The 17,195-nt window shown below is 42.8% G+C and overlaps 1 long non-coding RNA gene across 3 annotated transcripts; it reads right to left on the reverse strand.

Moving 5' to 3' along the window:
* Positions 1–1,134: 1,134 nt before the first annotated feature.
* LOC109551352 (uncharacterized) lies at positions 1,135–16,733 on the reverse strand. 3 transcript variants are annotated; one of them, XR_012326406.1, is made up of 5 exons: positions 15,547–16,733; positions 15,352–15,466; positions 8,232–14,883; positions 7,234–7,344; positions 1,135–4,314 (listed from the first exon to the last, which is right to left on the reverse strand). It is a non-coding gene; the product is annotated as an uncharacterized lncRNA (long non-coding RNA). The 3 variants fall into 3 exon arrangements; XR_012326405.1 differs by having other exon boundaries at positions 15,352–16,733; XR_012326404.1 differs by lacking the exons at positions 15,352–15,466; positions 15,547–16,733 and having other exon boundaries at positions 8,232–11,784; positions 12,165–12,268.
* Positions 16,734–17,195: the final 462 nt, after the last annotated feature.

Consider the following 17,195-nt stretch of genomic DNA (forward strand, 5'->3'; position numbering starts at 1 on the left):
TATCACCTCTCTGAGCTGCAATTTTCTCATCTCTAAAAGAGGAGCACGGGCTCAACTTGTCTGACAGAAACAGGTCATGGGAGTAAATTAGGAGGCACATTGTAGGTGCCCTAGAAATATTTTGCTGAAGGGACCCTCAAGGCATAGGATCTATCTTTATTAACTCTTCTAAAAGATATATACATGGTTAGTATATTTTCAACGTCATCATCAATATTAAGGAATTCCTTAGCACTTTCCATGACCTCCGAGAAATTTGCAATTAAGTGTTAAGATCGGCATGTAGATTTAGTGTCCTGGAGTTGGAGGCAACATTAAATAGTCTTGTTACTCTATTTGGAGCACATACATTTGCTCTAGCGTTTTTGCTTACTTGAGGGAACCATAATGACAGTATAACATCGTGATTAAGGGTATGGATTTTAAGGTCAATGAGATCTGGTTTTGCTTTCTGATCTCTCCATCCACTGGCTTTGTGACCTTGGCTATCTAAACGTTCTCTGCTTCAGTTTCATTAAATCAGTTGGGAATGCTTTCAGCTGTAAGTAGCAACCACCATACCAAAAAGCCTACAGAGACTTAGGTTGTTTTTCCCCTCACTTAAAAGGAAGTCCAGAGCAGGAAGTTGTTATGTTTCAATGGCTCCAGAATGTCAGAGCTTTGCGATTCTCTCTTCATGCTTGCAGGATGCCTAACCGCTTTACTCACAAGTTAGGGAAAAGGAAGGCAAGTAGAACCAAGGACATCTTTTCCTTTCTGAGACAACAAACCTGCCCAGAAAACTCCCAGCGATCTCCTTCACCGGCCTGAACTGTGTCACATGGCCAAGTTGCAAGGGAGACCAGGGAAGGCTCCAGAATGGAGGTGGGTGAGGGAGAGCGGGCTGTGGTGGGCATTATGTCAGATAATGTATGTAACTGCAACAGGGAAATGGAGGCTTCATTCCAGTGTCCTGCAGTGAGGGAGCGTCACATCAGAGACAGGGCAAAAACCTGGTTTTCTACCAGACTGGAAGCTCCATGCAGGGAGGGTTTTCTGTCTTTCTCGTTTATTATTCTAGCTTGATGCCTAGAACACAGATAACCATATGGTGCTTCTCAGTAAATATTTGATAAATAAATGAATGGGTAATAATCTGATACATTTATTTGATTTACTGTCGTTCATCATCTCCTCAAACAACATTTATTCATTGCCCCTAAACAAACATCGGAATGTAAGAATCATGAAAACAGGACTTTTGGTGGTGTATTATTTATCTCTTGCTGTGTAACAAACTACCCCAAAACTCAGCAGCTGAAAATAACAAACATTTCTTATCTCACACCGTTTCTGAGGTCAGGAATCACTGAGATTCTGGACAGGTGGCTGTGGCTCAAGGTTTCTTGTAAGTAGTCACGATATAGTCAGGATGTTGGTCGAGGCCGCCAACATCTAAAGGCTTGACTGGAGTTGGAGGATCTGCTTCTCAGATGGAGCTCACAGGGCTGCTGGCTGGAGGCCTCAGTTCCTCCCCATGTGGACTTTTCCATAATGCTGCTTGAATATTCTCAGGACATGGTCGTTGCCTTCCAGAGGGAAAGAGCAAGGAGGAAACCACAGTGTGTTTTCTGACTAGGCTTGGGTGTTGCTCAGTGTCACCTGCATAATATTCTACTCCTTAGAAACAAGTCATGAGGTTCAGCCTAAGCTCAGAGGGAGAGGCTTCTGCCTTTTGAAGGGGGAGTGTCACAGAATATTTTCCCCCAATGTGTTTACACTTAAAAAAATTTTTTTATTGAAGTACGGTTGATGTACAGTGTTTCAGGTGTAGAGCAGAGTGATTCAGTTAGACATATATGTATTCTTTTTCAGATTCTTGTAGACATTTTAAAACCACCAGTGTCTATTCCATTCAGTGTTACATTTCTAGCATCTAGAGATGCCTGGCTCCTATAATAGATGCTTAATCAGAGCTGGTTCCAGGTTGGTAGCCTTGAAGGTTATAAAATTGGGGGCTTTAAGAGAAAGGATGTAGAAAAGTTATGAAAAATGTTATACAAGTTAGTATTTATTTAGAATAAAAATATACTACAAATTACCCAATTTTTAAAGCTGAAAATAACACTGACATCACAAAATCCTCCAAATAACATCTTTATATTTTATTAACTACCTGACTTTCCCTGTAATGTGCGTTTCCTGTGTATTTTGGCTGCACGCTCTTGGATTACCTGTTAATATGACAGTGATCTTGGATTATCATTTTCTTTAGAGAGACTACTAGAAAGAAGATTTAATCTTTCCACCATCAGGATTGATCAAAATTTGTTGTTGTCAATTTAGAAAAGTTTCTTTTGGCTTTGCAACACATTACTGGTTAGGTGATGTAAATTTTTAGGATTGTTGTGTCAGATTTGGGAAAACATCTGTCCAGTTGTTTATAATGTGACCTGTAAGATTTTAGGCAATTTGAGTTTTCCACAGCAGTGATGAATCTCAAATACTCTTTGAATGATGACACCCATTAACTAGTTTGTAACGATGGAGCGTTTCTTTTGCGTTATCTTTGTCAGTGCCAATACTTCTTCCTGGGTGACCATTATCGTGTGCTCCTCTTCAGCAGACTGTAATGGTTAATTTTGTGTGTCAGCTTGACTGGATCATGGGTTGCCCAGATGTTGGTTAAATGTTATTTCTGGGAATGGCTGTGAAGGTGTTTCCTGATGAAATTAGCATTTGAATCAGTGGACTCTGTAAAGCAGTGCGCCCTCCCCAGTGTGGGTGGGCGTCATCCAGTCCATTGAGAGCCTGAATAGAACAAAAAAGCAGAGGAAGGAAGAATTCAGCCCTTCCTGACTCACTGCTCGAGTGGGGACTTTGATTTTCTTACCCTAGGTGCTCCTGTTTCTTAGGCCTTTGGACTCAGACTGGAACTACACCCCTGGGTCTCCTGGGCTGCCTGATTATAGACAGAAAATTGTGCAACTTCTCAGCCTCCGTAATGGCGTGAGTCAGTTTCCTAATAATCTCTTCCTATACTTACATATCCTATTCTGTTTTTCTGGAGAATCGTGATTAGTAGAATGATTTTAAAAACCCAGTTATTAGTTAAAAACCTAGTTATTAGTTTTATTCAAAATTATGTTTTACTGGTATCACTTATACTTTGATAGAGAACTCACCAGAGTTCCAAGCTCAAGGTGTATCAAATGTAAGTTCCCTGATATATGAGAAATGCACCACATCTGACTATCCTGTGTGTCTTCACACACATACTTGCTGTTTATGGAACTGTCACACTGAAATTTAAATTTCAGTGTCCATATATACAGTTCTATTGGAACTTGGACATGCTCATCCATTTACTTACCGTGTACAGCTGCTTTCATGCTGCAGCATCAGAGTTGAGTAATTGAGACGGAGCCCACAGAGCCGACAAAGCTTAAGGTATTTAGTATTTGGTGCTTTACAAAAAATCTGTTGACCAACCCCTGTCCTATGGAGATGAGCAAGAGACACACTCACCTTCTTGGCCTCCTGAAGCAATGGCCATTTTTCAGTCCCTAAAATATACCAGTCTGTGTACTGACTCAAGACTAACCTGTCCGCTCTTCTCTCTGGAGAACAATCTTCTCTCAGCCATTTTTGGTCTGATCATATTCATCCTTCAAGCAATTTCCCCTACCTAGAGAAGACTTCTCTGGCAACCTGTCTAAAACAGTTTCTATTATTCTTTTTTTTTTTTTTTTAATTTTTGGCTGTGTTGGGTCTTTGTTGCTGCACGCGGGCTTTCTCTAGTTGTGGTGAACGGCGGCTACTCTTCGTTGCGGCGCGCCAGCTTCTTATTGCGGTGGCTTCTCTCATTGTGGAGCACGGGCTCTAGGCGCGTGGGCTTCAGTAGCTGTGCCTCGTGGGCTCTGTAGTTGTGGCTCGCGGGCTCTAGTGCGCAGGCTCAGTAGTTGTGGTGCACGGGCTTTGTTGCTCCGTGGCTTGTGGGATCTTCCTGGACCAGGGCTTGAACCGGTGTCCCCTGCATTGGCAGGCAGATTCTTAACCACTGTGCCACCAGGGAAGGCCAGTTTCTATTATTCTTAACCCTTGTTTCCTGTTCTTTTCAATCATAGTCCTGCCCATGGTTTGTAATTATTGACTTGACTTGTTCGTTAAGGTTGCTGCCCCTTTTACTCTGCAAATTCCCTGTCAACATCCCAGGGTGGGTAAGAGTGTGAGCTCTGAAACCAGACAGCCTAGGTTTGAATCCCAGCTTTGTCACTTACAAGTTGTGGAAGCTTGGGTAAGTCACTAATCTTCTTGCTTCTTCCATTTTCTCATCTGCAACATAGGGATAATCATAGTAACTACACAGTAAACATAGTAAGTACTACATTCAGTTTTGAGGATTAAATAAGTTGTAGATAAAGCATTAAGAAGGAAGCAGCAAAGGAAGCCATAAACAAAAGGAAAAGACAACCTACGGGCTGGGAGAATATATTCGCCAACAATGCGACCGACAAGGGCTTAATTTCCAAAATATACAAACAGCTCATACAACTCAATATCAAAACAAACAACCCAATCAAAAAATGGGCAGAAGACCTAAATAGACATTTCTCCAAAGAAGACATACCGATGGCCAACAGGCACATGAAAAGATGCTTAACATTGCTAATTATCAGAGAAATGCAAATCAAAGCCACAGTGAGGTATCACCTCACACGGTCAGTATGGCCACATCAAAAAGTCTACAAATAATAAATGCTAGAGAGGATGTGGAGAAAAGGGAACCCTCCTACAGTGTTGGTAAGAATGTAAATTGGTGCAGCCACTGGAAAAGAGTTTGGAGGTTCCTTAAAAAAACTAAAAATAGAGTTACTATATGATCCAGCAGTCTCACTCCTAGGCATACATCAGAAAAAGATGAAGACTCTAATTCAAAAAGATAATGCACCCCAACGTTCATAGCAGTACTATTTGCAATAGCAAAGACATGGAAGCGACCAAAGTGTCCACTGACAGATGAATGGATAAAGAAGATGTGGCATACACACACACACACACACACACACACACACACAATGGATTATTCAGCTATCAAAAAGAATGAAATAATGCCATTTGCAGCAGTGTGGTGGACTTAGAGATTATCATACTAAGTGAAGTAAGTCAGAAAGACAAATACCATATATCACGTATATGTGAAATCTAAAAAAAATGATATAAATGAACTTATTTACGAAACAGAAATAGACTCACAGACATAAAAAAAACAATCTTATGGTTGCCAAAGGGGAAAGGGAGGGGAAGAAGGATAAATTAGGAGTTTGGGATTAACAGATACGCACTACTATATATAAAATAAACAAGGACCTACTGTAGAGCACAGGGAACTATATTCAACATCTTGTAATAACCTATAATGGAAAAGAATCTGAAAAATGTGTGTGTGTGTATATATATATATGTGTGTGTATATATATATTTCTGAATCACTTTGCTGTACACCTGAAACTAACACAACATTGTAAATCAATTATACTTCCAAAAAAATACTAGTAAAAAACCAAAAAACGAAACCCAGTACCTGGTAAGCAATTGATAAGGGTTAGCTATTAATACTTAGTACTGTATCTTCAGGGTTGAACACAAGAGTACAACCAGTATCTCTTTGAGTGAAAAATGTTTTTGGAATGAAGCATTTGTGGAAATGAAGGCTTTCATCTGGTGCCTCATACCTCTTTTATTTTTTAACCATATGCTGTTTCATTTAAACATTATGGACCTCAAGTTTCATTTAGTCTATGAAAGGCTATAACTGACCTTGATTTACATAACAAATCAGTAAGACAAGTGTTTGAAGCTTTTTTTTTTTTTTTTTTTGGCGGTACGTTGGCCTCTCACTGTTGTGGCCTCTCCCGTTGCGGAGCACGGGCTCCGGACGCGCAGGCTCAGCGGCCATGGCTCATGGGCCCAGCCGCTCCGCGGCATGTGGGATCTTCCTGGACCGGGGCACGAACCCGTGTCCCCTGCATCAGCAGGTGGACTCTCAACCACTGAGCCACCAGGGAAGCCCTGAAGCATTTTTTTTTTAATTACTTTTTTTGGGGGGGTGGGTAATTTAGTATCTGTCACGGTATGCCCACGGACAGATTAAGACCTATAAGTATTATGAGGCCTACATCAGTCAGCTATTGCCATGCTAATGTCATGTAACAAATCACCCAAAGCTCAGTAGCTTAAAACAATAATTATTTAATCTCACAAAAGCATCTGCAAGTTGGCTGGTTTTCAGATGATCTAGACTGTCTGGGCTGGGCTTCAAGGTGTGGGTTGCATCAGGGTCTGCTCTAGGTGTCTCTCATCCTCCTTGAATGAACAGGCATGTTCTTCTCACAGCACCGTTGGACATGCAAAAAGAGTGAGACCCACGGTGTAAACACGTTCTAAGGCTTTGCTTGCATCCTGCTTGCTAACAGCCTATTACCAGCAAAGTTACATGACTGAGCCCAAATCAGTGGGTCAGGGAAGTATATTCCATCCAAAGCAGGCATGGGAGAGGTGTATTTCCTGAACAGTAATACACGCTATCCCAAGACCCATAACCAAATAAAAGCTAAAATAAAAATCAAACTAAGGGCTCCCCTGGTGGCGCAGTGGTTGAGAGTCCACCTGCCGATGCAGGGGACACGGGTTCGTGCCCCGGTCCGGGAAGATCCCACATGCCGCGGAGCGGCTGGGCCCGTGAGCCATGGCCGCTGAGCCTGAGTGTCCGGAGCCTGTTCTCCGCAACAGGAGAGGCCACAACAGTGAGAGGCCTGCGTACCGCAAAAAAAAAAAAAAAAATCCAAACTAAAATGAAAAGTTATATTTTTCAAAGAGACAAAAACACGTACATGTTAAAAATAGCTTTTCTGAATTTTCTGGTTGTCTCCTTTGGCAGTCAAGAGGGATTGTAATGGTGTCCCTGCTTTTCTGGTCCTTTAAGTGTGTGTCTAGTCTTCATTTGGGGCCAGCCAGCACTGATGCCTACTCCTTTTTGTATCCTAGTGCCCAGCACTTGGTGGGTATTTGACATAGTTTGTTGAACGCAATGTTGAATTCTGTAAATGTATGGCAGTTGCATCAGTGCATGATCGCTCTATTGCTTTACAGAAATTCAGGAGCATTGTAGGTATTGCACGTTTCTACATCAAAGCTTTAAAAGTAGTTATGGGGTGTGGAGGTGCACACAGCTTCTAACACTGCCGTGCATACCTTGGAGGCCTCCAAGCAAGTCGTTGCCTCTGGGTTTCCTGTTTCTCTGTTTCCCCTGCAATGGAAAAGCGATTGCTTTCTCATCTGATGTTGCTCAAGGGAAATGCGTGCCTGGAAGATAATCAACAGAGAGGAGAGTGTAGACGAGTAAATAAATAGTTTAATGAATATAAGATAAAACATGAATTAGGGCTTCCCTGGTGGCACAGTGGTTAGGAATCTGCCTGCCAAATGCAGGGGACATGGGTTCAAGCCCTGGTCTGGGAAGATTCCACATGCTGCAGAGCAACTAAGCCTGTGTGCCACAGCTACTGAGCCTGCGCTCTAGAGCCCGCGAGCCACAACTACTGAGCCCGCACGCCTAGAGCCCTGCTCCGCAACAAGAGGAGCCACCGCAATGAGAAGCCCGTGCACCGCAACGAAGAGTAGCCACCGCTGGCTGCAACTAGAGAAAGCCTGCGCGCAGCAACGAAGACCCAACGCAGCCAAAAAAAAAAAGAAAGCCATGAATTAAAGCCAGCTTTCAGAACCTCACATTTTCCTTTCATCTACTGTTTATTCAGTAATTGCACAATTACAACTTGCATAAATGATTTTATATACCTAGTAGTCTATAAATATCTCCAGTGTATATATGTTTGTAGATAAGGAGGGCAGGGATGATCATGATTGAACAAACATGTTCTGACATAGAAATAACCTTGCAAATACTACGATGTTCAGCTTCTACCAATGCTAGTTTTTCCTGACCCGGGGAACTCAGTGTTATGAATTTTATTAACAACTACCTTTGAGAGTAGGTAGTTATTATGCCACACACTGGGGTGAGATATCTCTATATATTATTATTTTTAACCCATGTAACAGCACTGCCATGTTAGAACATATCCCTGTAGTAGAGAAGGGAACACAGAGATGCAGTAAGTAGCTTGAGCCTGTATTTGAACTCTAACATGCTTCACTAGAAAATCAGGCTGTTCTGAAAGTTGACTACCCACCTGTGTACAGGGAGGGCCAGTTGAGGACAGGCAAGCGTGGCGTATAGATATGCATATGACTGTCACGTCTTATTTCTTGCACCAGGATTAATGTAACAGAACACCCAGTGCGGGAAGCCACCGCAGGGCCATCCCCGCCATTCTGCTTTCCTTCAGTTATGTAGTGCAGAGCTTCTTAGTTAGATGACTAAGGTAGGCATGGTAAACACGTCACCCGGATTGTCAGATGCCTCTGGTTTGGAAATGTTCACTCAGAGCCATCAGTGAAGCCCAGAGATGACATCTTACAAGCTGGTGATAAAGCTTCAAGTAGCTTCCATTGTGAGAAGGGCTTAATTATGTGTGATTTTTCAAGCAGCGTCTGTAGATTATACAGATAAGATGTCTCCTTTCTGTCTGGCGTGTGCCTTGTACTAGCACCCTTATTGAATCGTGACTGTTGCCTCTCCTTGATTGTGAATTAGGGCCCCAGGAGCCTCCAGTCAGGTTTAGCCATTGTCCTCACGAAGCTCATTATTGCTCTTTTGGTTGAAATTTGAAGGGAAGAACCACCATTAGGTAAGTATGCAATGTCAGGGAAGCAATTTGGTTTGAAAAGTCTCAGAAACGGCCTTTTAAAAAAAAAAAAACCCGTCTAGGGCATTTCTTTTTTGAAAAAATAAGTTGAGTATCTTTGTTTAAAAAAAAAAGAGGGTTTCTGCCTTTCCAGTTAAGAGCAATCTTTCAAAGGCATCCAAAAAGAAAAAAAGTTGGCTCTGTTTTCTGAATTGCTAGTTGGGAGAACAAAAGCAGCAAGGGAAAGTTTGACTTGACTTCCTCTGCAATTTGTTTATATCATCGGAGCAGAAAGAATCTCAGGGCTCAGCTCGCCACTTCCTGAATAAAGAGAGAAAAATGCCCAGAGTGCTGGATTCATTGAGAGGTGCAGAGCGATCAGCAGAAATCCTGACCAACTGAGGGGCCCCAAGGGCAAAGGAAGAACGTTTCTCCGTTCAGCTACAACCTAAGATAAGTGCGAGGTCCCCAGTCACCAAATACTCCCCCAGCCCTCCCAGTGGCCACAGGGAGGCCAGCTGGGAGGAAGGTACAGGCTTCCCTGGCTTGTTGCTGTGGAGTCGGCGTCATCCAAGACAGTATCGTCAGTCAGTCCAGTTGAAAGACAGCAGTGGCGGTGATGGAACTGCATTGAAATTACAGATATTTCCTTGGGGAAAAAAAAGTCCAAATCAGATGTAACTGAGATGATAAGGTTCTGTTTACTTCTCTAGGTAGTAGCCGGGAAACAGCCAAACCAGTTAGGGTAGGAAATTTTCTTCTTTTGGTCAGGTATGTACTGAATCACTGGCAGCAAACTTCAGGGATTTTTAAGAGAGAAGATTTCTTTCTCTCTAGGTTCTCCTGGGCAGAGTGCCTGTATTCCTTCCCCTCCGCACACTTTTTTAAAAGCAGTTCGAGGCCAGCTGAGCTCATTTTGATTATTGCTGTTAGTTTCCTGCCACTTGTCTTTGTAGGCTGGAGTGAGGCCTCAGGATTTAGATGAGAAACATCGGGCTGCTCTCCTCTTCGAGAAACCTTACCTGTGTGGTTTCCTAGCTTGCCTTTTCATCACTTACTCGGTTGAGGTCTGCCATAGCTGGCCTATTAAAGAGAAATTTGAAATCAGTGGGTGAAAGGGCTAAGAAAGAGAAAAATACAGTTGAGCAGTGAGTGTACTTGGCTGGGTACCCTTATGGGAGACTGATTTCATTGGCCTTTGGAACACTGGAGGGGATTGCAAAACATGCAGCTAGAACAGAGCGAGAATGCAGATAGAAGCGGGGGGCAGAATGGGGAGACAAAGAGGGGTTTCCCTTTCCTCAGACAGGGGGGATCATCCTTACTAAAGTGCGTTTCTTGGGGCAGCTCAGAAGCAGGAGAAAATGCCAGGCAATAAGGGCGGTGGCCATTTGAATAATGAATATATAACACGCAGTGATTTCAAACCTCACAGTTTGTTATTGGAAGTTTTTCTTCCCATTTGGAGGGCAGGTTTCCATCAATTCTCTTGTCTAATTCCTGCTTCCTGCCAAGCTGCTGCTGTTTTCAAGAAAACACTTGGGTCATCGTTTGAGAGCTTCAAAAACCTCAGTGTTCAATTAGCCTCCTTTTGAATCCCTTCTGACGGTTGGTTAAATATGGGTCCAAAGTCCTTTCTGTGAGTAGGGCTGATCCTGGGGTGAGGAAACTTAATTTTCTGAGTGTTAAGAAACAAAAATAATGTTTTAACAGCACCATTACTAGAAAACTTGGAAATTGCACTCTTCTAGTCTGTTGTGTTCAATTCCATTTTATGGACCTCTGAACATTTCATAGTACAAAGGGCTATTATATAAAAAGGACATTTGGATATCCTTCTTAAAGGTTCCCTTGTACTTTCATAGCATGTTTACAAGGTTACTAAGTATGCTTTCTCATCACTGTATTTTAAATGGCTCGACGACTACTCCCACGTTTGAGAATCATTGAAACTGCCTGAATGGAACCGGGATATCCTTTGTTCCCCATTGATTCGGAAACAAAAGACGCAGGAAAAAAAGTTTATTTTGCTGCTGAATGCCATATGCAGATGAACGCATTGTCGATTAAATTAAACCAAGGATCTGAAGACTTTTTCAAGCCTTAGAAAGAATGTTCTTATAGTTATGGTACATGTTAGAATTTGCCCTCCAGTTTTCATTTATTCTGTTGTGCTTGTGTCTAACGTGGGGTTATTTAAGTCACACACCCAAGTCTTCAGGAATAATAAAGCGTAATCAATAGAGGAGAATCAGCATCAAAAAAGACCAAAGTGGCTGTGTTGTTTCTTAGGTGGGAAAATACCAGCTGGACATAAGTAGGCAGTGCCCTCCATTCATTTCCTCCCTTCTCCATCTTTTCCAGTTTCTCTAGACCGGAGATTCTCATTTTCGGCACTGTTGACATTTGGACTGGGTCATTCTGCGTTGCAGGGGGCTGTCCTGTGCGTTGTGGGGTGTCTACCAGCTTCCTGGGCCTAGACCCCAGATGCTGGCGGCACCCCCCACAGTCATGACAGGTAACCTCGGCTCCTGTAGCTGCCATGTGTCCCCTAGAAGGGGGGTGGGGAGGGCGTTCGGATCGCCTCGGGTTGAGAACCACTGTTATAGGGCAACCCACCCACAGAATCCTGTTTGAAGGAGGAAGAGAAGATTAACTTAGTGTTCAGCCAGCGACAGTGAAAATCACTGGTTACAAAGCAGTTATTTTAATCAATTCATAAAGTTAGATCTCAGAATATGAGAGAGAGAGCAAGAGAAGGAATCAAAGGAGTCAGACAACGTAATAGCTGCCCTTCATTTTACAGGTGGGGACCACAGCAGGAAGTGCATCCCAGCATATACAGCTAGATGGTGAGCTAAGGCTAGTTATTGTCAGCTTTTTTTCTTGTTATTTCAAGTAGTTCATGGATTCACTTACCTATCGTTGTGCCCCTCCTGCTGGGAAGCATCTCAGAGTAGACGAGAAACAACGCATCTCAGGATCCTTTTCCTTATGACTGTGAAGTAATTAATATTCACTAATTTAATTTTCAGTGGCTAGAAATGGGCATGTAGTACAGTAATACACATTTTATGAGATACTGTTAGAATAATAAAAATGTATCGGAATGACGATATGGCTAAAGAAGTTTAAAACACGTCTTAATAAAGATGTATCTCTGTTTCACTAGGATGTATAGTTCACATCAACTATTTTTTATTAAATATCGAACAAGAGAAGCAGTGCCCAGAACCACATAATCTGAGCCCTGTATGTACAATAATGAAGCTATCAGTGTTCATTTTGAGTATTTTTTTTTAAATTTTAAATGAAGTGTTTTGAACGCTGTGACAAATGGACAGAATGAATGGTGCAATGGTCAGTACACGTACTTACTGCCAAGATTTGCTGGTTTCCAGCTTTCCCATTTCAGAGCCTTTACTGGTCCTTTTGGCAGTCATTTATCTGCATGGCTCATTCCCTCCTTCCCTCATCCAGGCTGAAATGGCACCTTCTCAGGCCTCCCAGTCTTTCTTTCCAGTGATACAACTACAGAGTGTGTTCTATATGATGAACAGAGGGCACCATCCGTCACTTGCCCGCCAGCCCTGCCTTAATTTTTTATAGCACATACTATATATAAATATGTATTTGGTTTACTTATTTATCTGTTTCCTCCAACTAGAATCTAGCCTGACTCCCTGATGGCTTTGTTTTATCTAGTAGTGCTCAGAACAATGCCTACCTAGTACACAGTAGGCGCTCAGTAAATATCTGTTGAATGAAAGTGTTGTCTGGGCAAACTGGGGGCGCGAGCAGGTGGTAACAATTTAGTGTGGGTTGATGCAGTCTTGCACTCTTGTAAATGACCTTTGTCTTCTCAAGTGTAATATTTAATATTTAATTGGCATGACAAGTTAAATATTGCAAGCGGTTAATCATTTGTTCATTTTAAATAACAGGTTGTTTTTTAATAGAAGTCTAATGAAGAAAATAATAATGGACTCCCAGCCTACTGATCAGAGAAGCCTACTGATATTTAAACAGCTAAACAAAAGTACATGCTTATAGTTAGAAACTTGAAATTGCATAGAAAAGTTACAGAATAAAAAGTGGAAGACATTCCCCTATCTATCTACAAAAAGAAACACTTGTAACCAATTTCTCATGAGTTGTTCCAGAAAATTTCTCTATGCCCATAGGTATACATTTACTAGCAAAATATACCTTAAATTGCTTTAAATGCGCACACACACATGCATACACACATACCAGAATGGTTTCTTTAACCCTTGCACGGTTTGTACTTAGATACTTATTTGCTCAACTATGTGTTGAACATCTCTCTTCCATCCAACTGCACCTGCCTGTCCACCATTCTATCCCCGGTGCCTGGCACACAGCAAGCCTCATTACCTGTTCGTTGAACAATTGGTTAAACTGGTACACAGTCTTCAACAGCAGGTGCTATGCTTTTATTAATGTACCGTGTCGTGGCCAAAACACGATCCTTATGCCATTGGTGAAGTTCCTTAGGATTTGTATCCAATGAACATTTATAAATTTTTAAAAATTGTTAGCATTCTAGGTGTTTTCAAGTGAATTAGCTCATGCAGTCCTCAGGCAGATCTCCTAAAGTGATTATTTTCATTTCTGCTTTTCAAATGAGAAAGACTCAGATATCAAGACCGAACTATAGATGAAGATGTAATATTAGGAAAAAGTTCTAGGCCTCCATGCCCTATTTCTATTTCTCGGTAACTTCATTTTTTTTTCTTTTTACCAATCTCAGCAGTTAGAATGCTGTGACCGTTTGAGCTGAGCTTTTAATACCAAATATTTCTATATAGTCTCTCGCGTCACAAAGATACATTTCAAGTCTCTCTAATTAGCCCAGCAGATGAAACAAAGATCTGAAGACTCACTAAACACTAACAAAACAAACAAGCAAACAGAAAATTCCTCTAACAACACAAGAGAAACTTCGTGACAGTGTAAAGAATGAATCCACCTGGCTTCTAAGAAGCAGGTCTGAGCAGCTCAGAATCAAAACACAGGAAGTAAGTTGTAAATGGCAGAATGAATAAAACAGCTATTTTGGGGGTGAAACAGAAGTTGCTGTCTGCACTTTAGATGTCACCTTTCAAAGTGAGGAGGGAGCACGTGGGGTCAAAATGTTCACCCACGGGCTCCATTTTCAAAAAGAAACAGCCAGTATACAACTCGGTAAATAAGAAGAACATCGAACTACATGGCTAAAAATGGGTGAATTTTACGGCATGTAAATTATATCTCAAGGTGTTAAAGAAAAAAAAGGAAGAGCCAAATTAAGTTAAAAGTTGTTTTATCTTTGCCAGAGTGTGTGTGTGCGTGTGTGTGTGTGTGCGTGTCGTGTGTGTGTGTGTCTGTGTGTACTGTGGTCTGTGCGTCCAGTATGTGGGGACTCAAAGGTTACTGTTTAATATTATGTAGAAAACATGTGCAGAGCCAAGGAGGTGAAAACAGTTCTCTCATAAAAAGACCACGGGGCTGGGGGGCTCCTGAGAAGTCAAAGTAGTTGAAAAGATGAACCTTTTGTCCTGGAGGTGTCATCACGTCCTCCTACTGGGGCGAAACCACAGAGCATAAAGCTTGCCTCCCGCTTGCCGCTTCCCTGTTGATTCTGTTCCCTCGTAATAGCAGCCTTGTTCCATCTGCCGGGATTCAGAGATTTATGGAGGCAGAGTGTGAGAGGAATTATTTCCAAAAGAAATAATCGCAGGAACAGTGAGACGGGAGGAGGAGGAGAAGAGAGAGAGGGAGGGAGAGAAACAGAAACAGAAGAGAGTAATTTCCAGGACAGAATAAAATTGGCTGTCATGTCATTAAAGTGTTAAAACACTGCAAGCACTATAAACTGACGACGGTGCCTTATGAAGAGCCTTCTGTTGGGACTGGACGAGTAAAATGAAACGCAGAGGGGAAGGGGGTGGGGGGGGAGGACCTGCTCGGTGCCAGGGGCAGGGCTTCGCGGTTAAACCTCGGGCCGTGGTTTGATGCCCTTCTGACTCACGGAGACAAAGGCCACCTGCCAGCCTGGGGTCCGGCGAGACCTCACACTCCACGTGAGCACCTCCTGTGGGAAGAAGGAGAAAAAGACGCACGAGCAAACCTCAAAATTACAACAAAAGAAAACAAAGCCTTAGTCTAAAAAACCAAGTGAGGTTATTTTTCTGAGAATTACATAAGCAAATGCTCCACGCTTACCTCTGATTATTATCTCTTAATCATAGGTTTAAAAATGCCAGTAAAACTATGTCAGACTAGGACAGAGGTTACTTTGGGGAAAGAAGAATGATTAGGAGAGGACACGGGGACTTTCAGGGTGCTGATTTCCCGGATATGTGACAACTTTGGGAAAATTCATCAAGCTGGATAGTTGCAATTTGCAATTATGTATGTTTTACTAACATTAAAAAAATGCCAATATGATCTCCCTGTGCCTCCTTCCTCATTCATTTCAAAGTTGATGTGACCAAAGAGGGCTTGGATCCTCCTAGCTGTGTCGCCCCCACTTAGCTCATGGTAGCCTTCAACGACTTACCCCAAGACTGCAGCAGCATCCTGGATGATTCTTTCATCCTGCTGGCCCTGCCTCCAAAGCAGATTCCACATCTCTCTGATTTACTCCATCTCCAGTGGCCTTCCAAGGCGACGTCCTGTTTGGCTAGACGAGGGTTAATGGACTGCCAATCACGTTTCCTGCTCCCTCTAATGCTAATCCAGTCTCCAAAGTTACCTTTTGTAAAAATGGAAATCAGGTGACCACATCCTCCCTCAAAGTCAGCTTCCCATCACATGTAAAGTAAGACCCAGCTGTGGGCAAGCCTTCTGGAGTTGCTTTCCTTCTATTCCTCTAACTCACTAAGTTCATTCCTTCCTCCGGGACTTGGCTTTGCTGTCCCTGTCCTGGGTCTGAGCTCTCCCGTCACCTGCCCACCGAGGCCGCCCCCAGTCAACTATGACAGTCACCACTCCCCATCACATGACCATCACGACACCTGGCACTGTATGACAGGTTAGGTTGTCTCTTAGTTGTGGTGTTGACGGGATTTCTCCCTCACTAGGATATAGGTTCCCAGAGAGGCAAGGACTGTGTCTGTCCTGTCAGTATCTCCAGTTGGATGTTATAAAAATAGTCTGAAACATCACATGCGTGAAACCCAGCCTCTGGAATTCTCCCTCCCCACCATCACCACCTCTCTCCAACCTGCTTTCCTCATAGTACTCTGCTCGTGGCAACTGTTCATTCAGTGACTCAGGCCAGAAGTATTGGAGTCACCCTTGACACCCCTTTCTCCCCTCACATCCCACCTTCAATCCTTCAGCACTTCCTGGTGCTCTTACCTTCACAGAGCCTGACAACTCATCTGCCACGTGAGCCCCTGCCCTGGTGCAGGCAGAAAAAGGGTTCCTGGAGCTGCCTAACAACCCCCTACATCTCCCTGGGTCCCCCTTTCCATTTAGTCTCCAGAGTCAGGTTATTTGAATTTTTTTTTTTTTTTTTTTTTAGCCGCTCCACACGGTTTGTGGAATCTTTAGTTCCCTGACAAAGGATTGAACCCAGGCCCTCGGCAGTGAGAGTGGAGTCCTAACCACTGGACCACCAGGGAATTCCATCGAAAATAATTTTAATTCCCACATCTCTTCCCAGATGTGTCTTTCCAATGACTCCCCATCTCAGAGCAAAATCTAAACAAGTCCTTCGGTGACCTGCACGCATCTGCTCCCCTGACTGCCTCACCCACCCTCTTTCCCTTGCTTTCTCCACTGTGGCCACACTAACCAAGGACACACCCCCTCAGACCTTTGCACCTGCTGCTCTTTCCGGAATTATCCCCCAGGTGCCCCTCACTGTGTTCCCTCACTTGTCGGGGTCTCTGCCCAAGGAGGCTTTCTCCAGCATCTCTCTTCAAAATTGCCCCCATCCTGACCCTCCCTATTTCTCTCCTCTACTTATTTTTCTCCAAAGCACTTAAGGCTCCACAAACTTATGTCATATTTATGTATTCATTGATGGTCCCTTCCCCCTAAGTTCCATGAGGGTGGAGATTTTTGTTTCTTTGTCCCGGCTGTGTCCTCATTGCCCACATTTGTGGGCAGATAGTAAACACTTATAGGTTATTAATAATTAATTGAATGAGAAGTGTTCATGCTAAATATTCTTTAGCATGAATATATAGTATTCATGCTAAAGATTTAAGTCCTCATATAGTGAGTGAATGAATGATAATAGAACATTGCCGAAGTCATTAAATCAACAAAGATACACAGAGTTTCTGTTGTGGGTCTGAAACCAATCTAACCTGTTCTACAGTAGTATATACAACAAACAAGATCTCTGGTCACCTGGAACTTGCAGTCTACTTGGGGAAAGCAACTGATCCA

The sequence above is a fragment of the Tursiops truncatus genome, chromosome 15 (genome assembly GCF_011762595.2).
Source record: "Tursiops truncatus isolate mTurTru1 chromosome 15, mTurTru1.mat.Y, whole genome shotgun sequence".
Lineage (NCBI taxonomy): Eukaryota > Metazoa > Chordata > Mammalia > Artiodactyla > Delphinidae > Tursiops > Tursiops truncatus.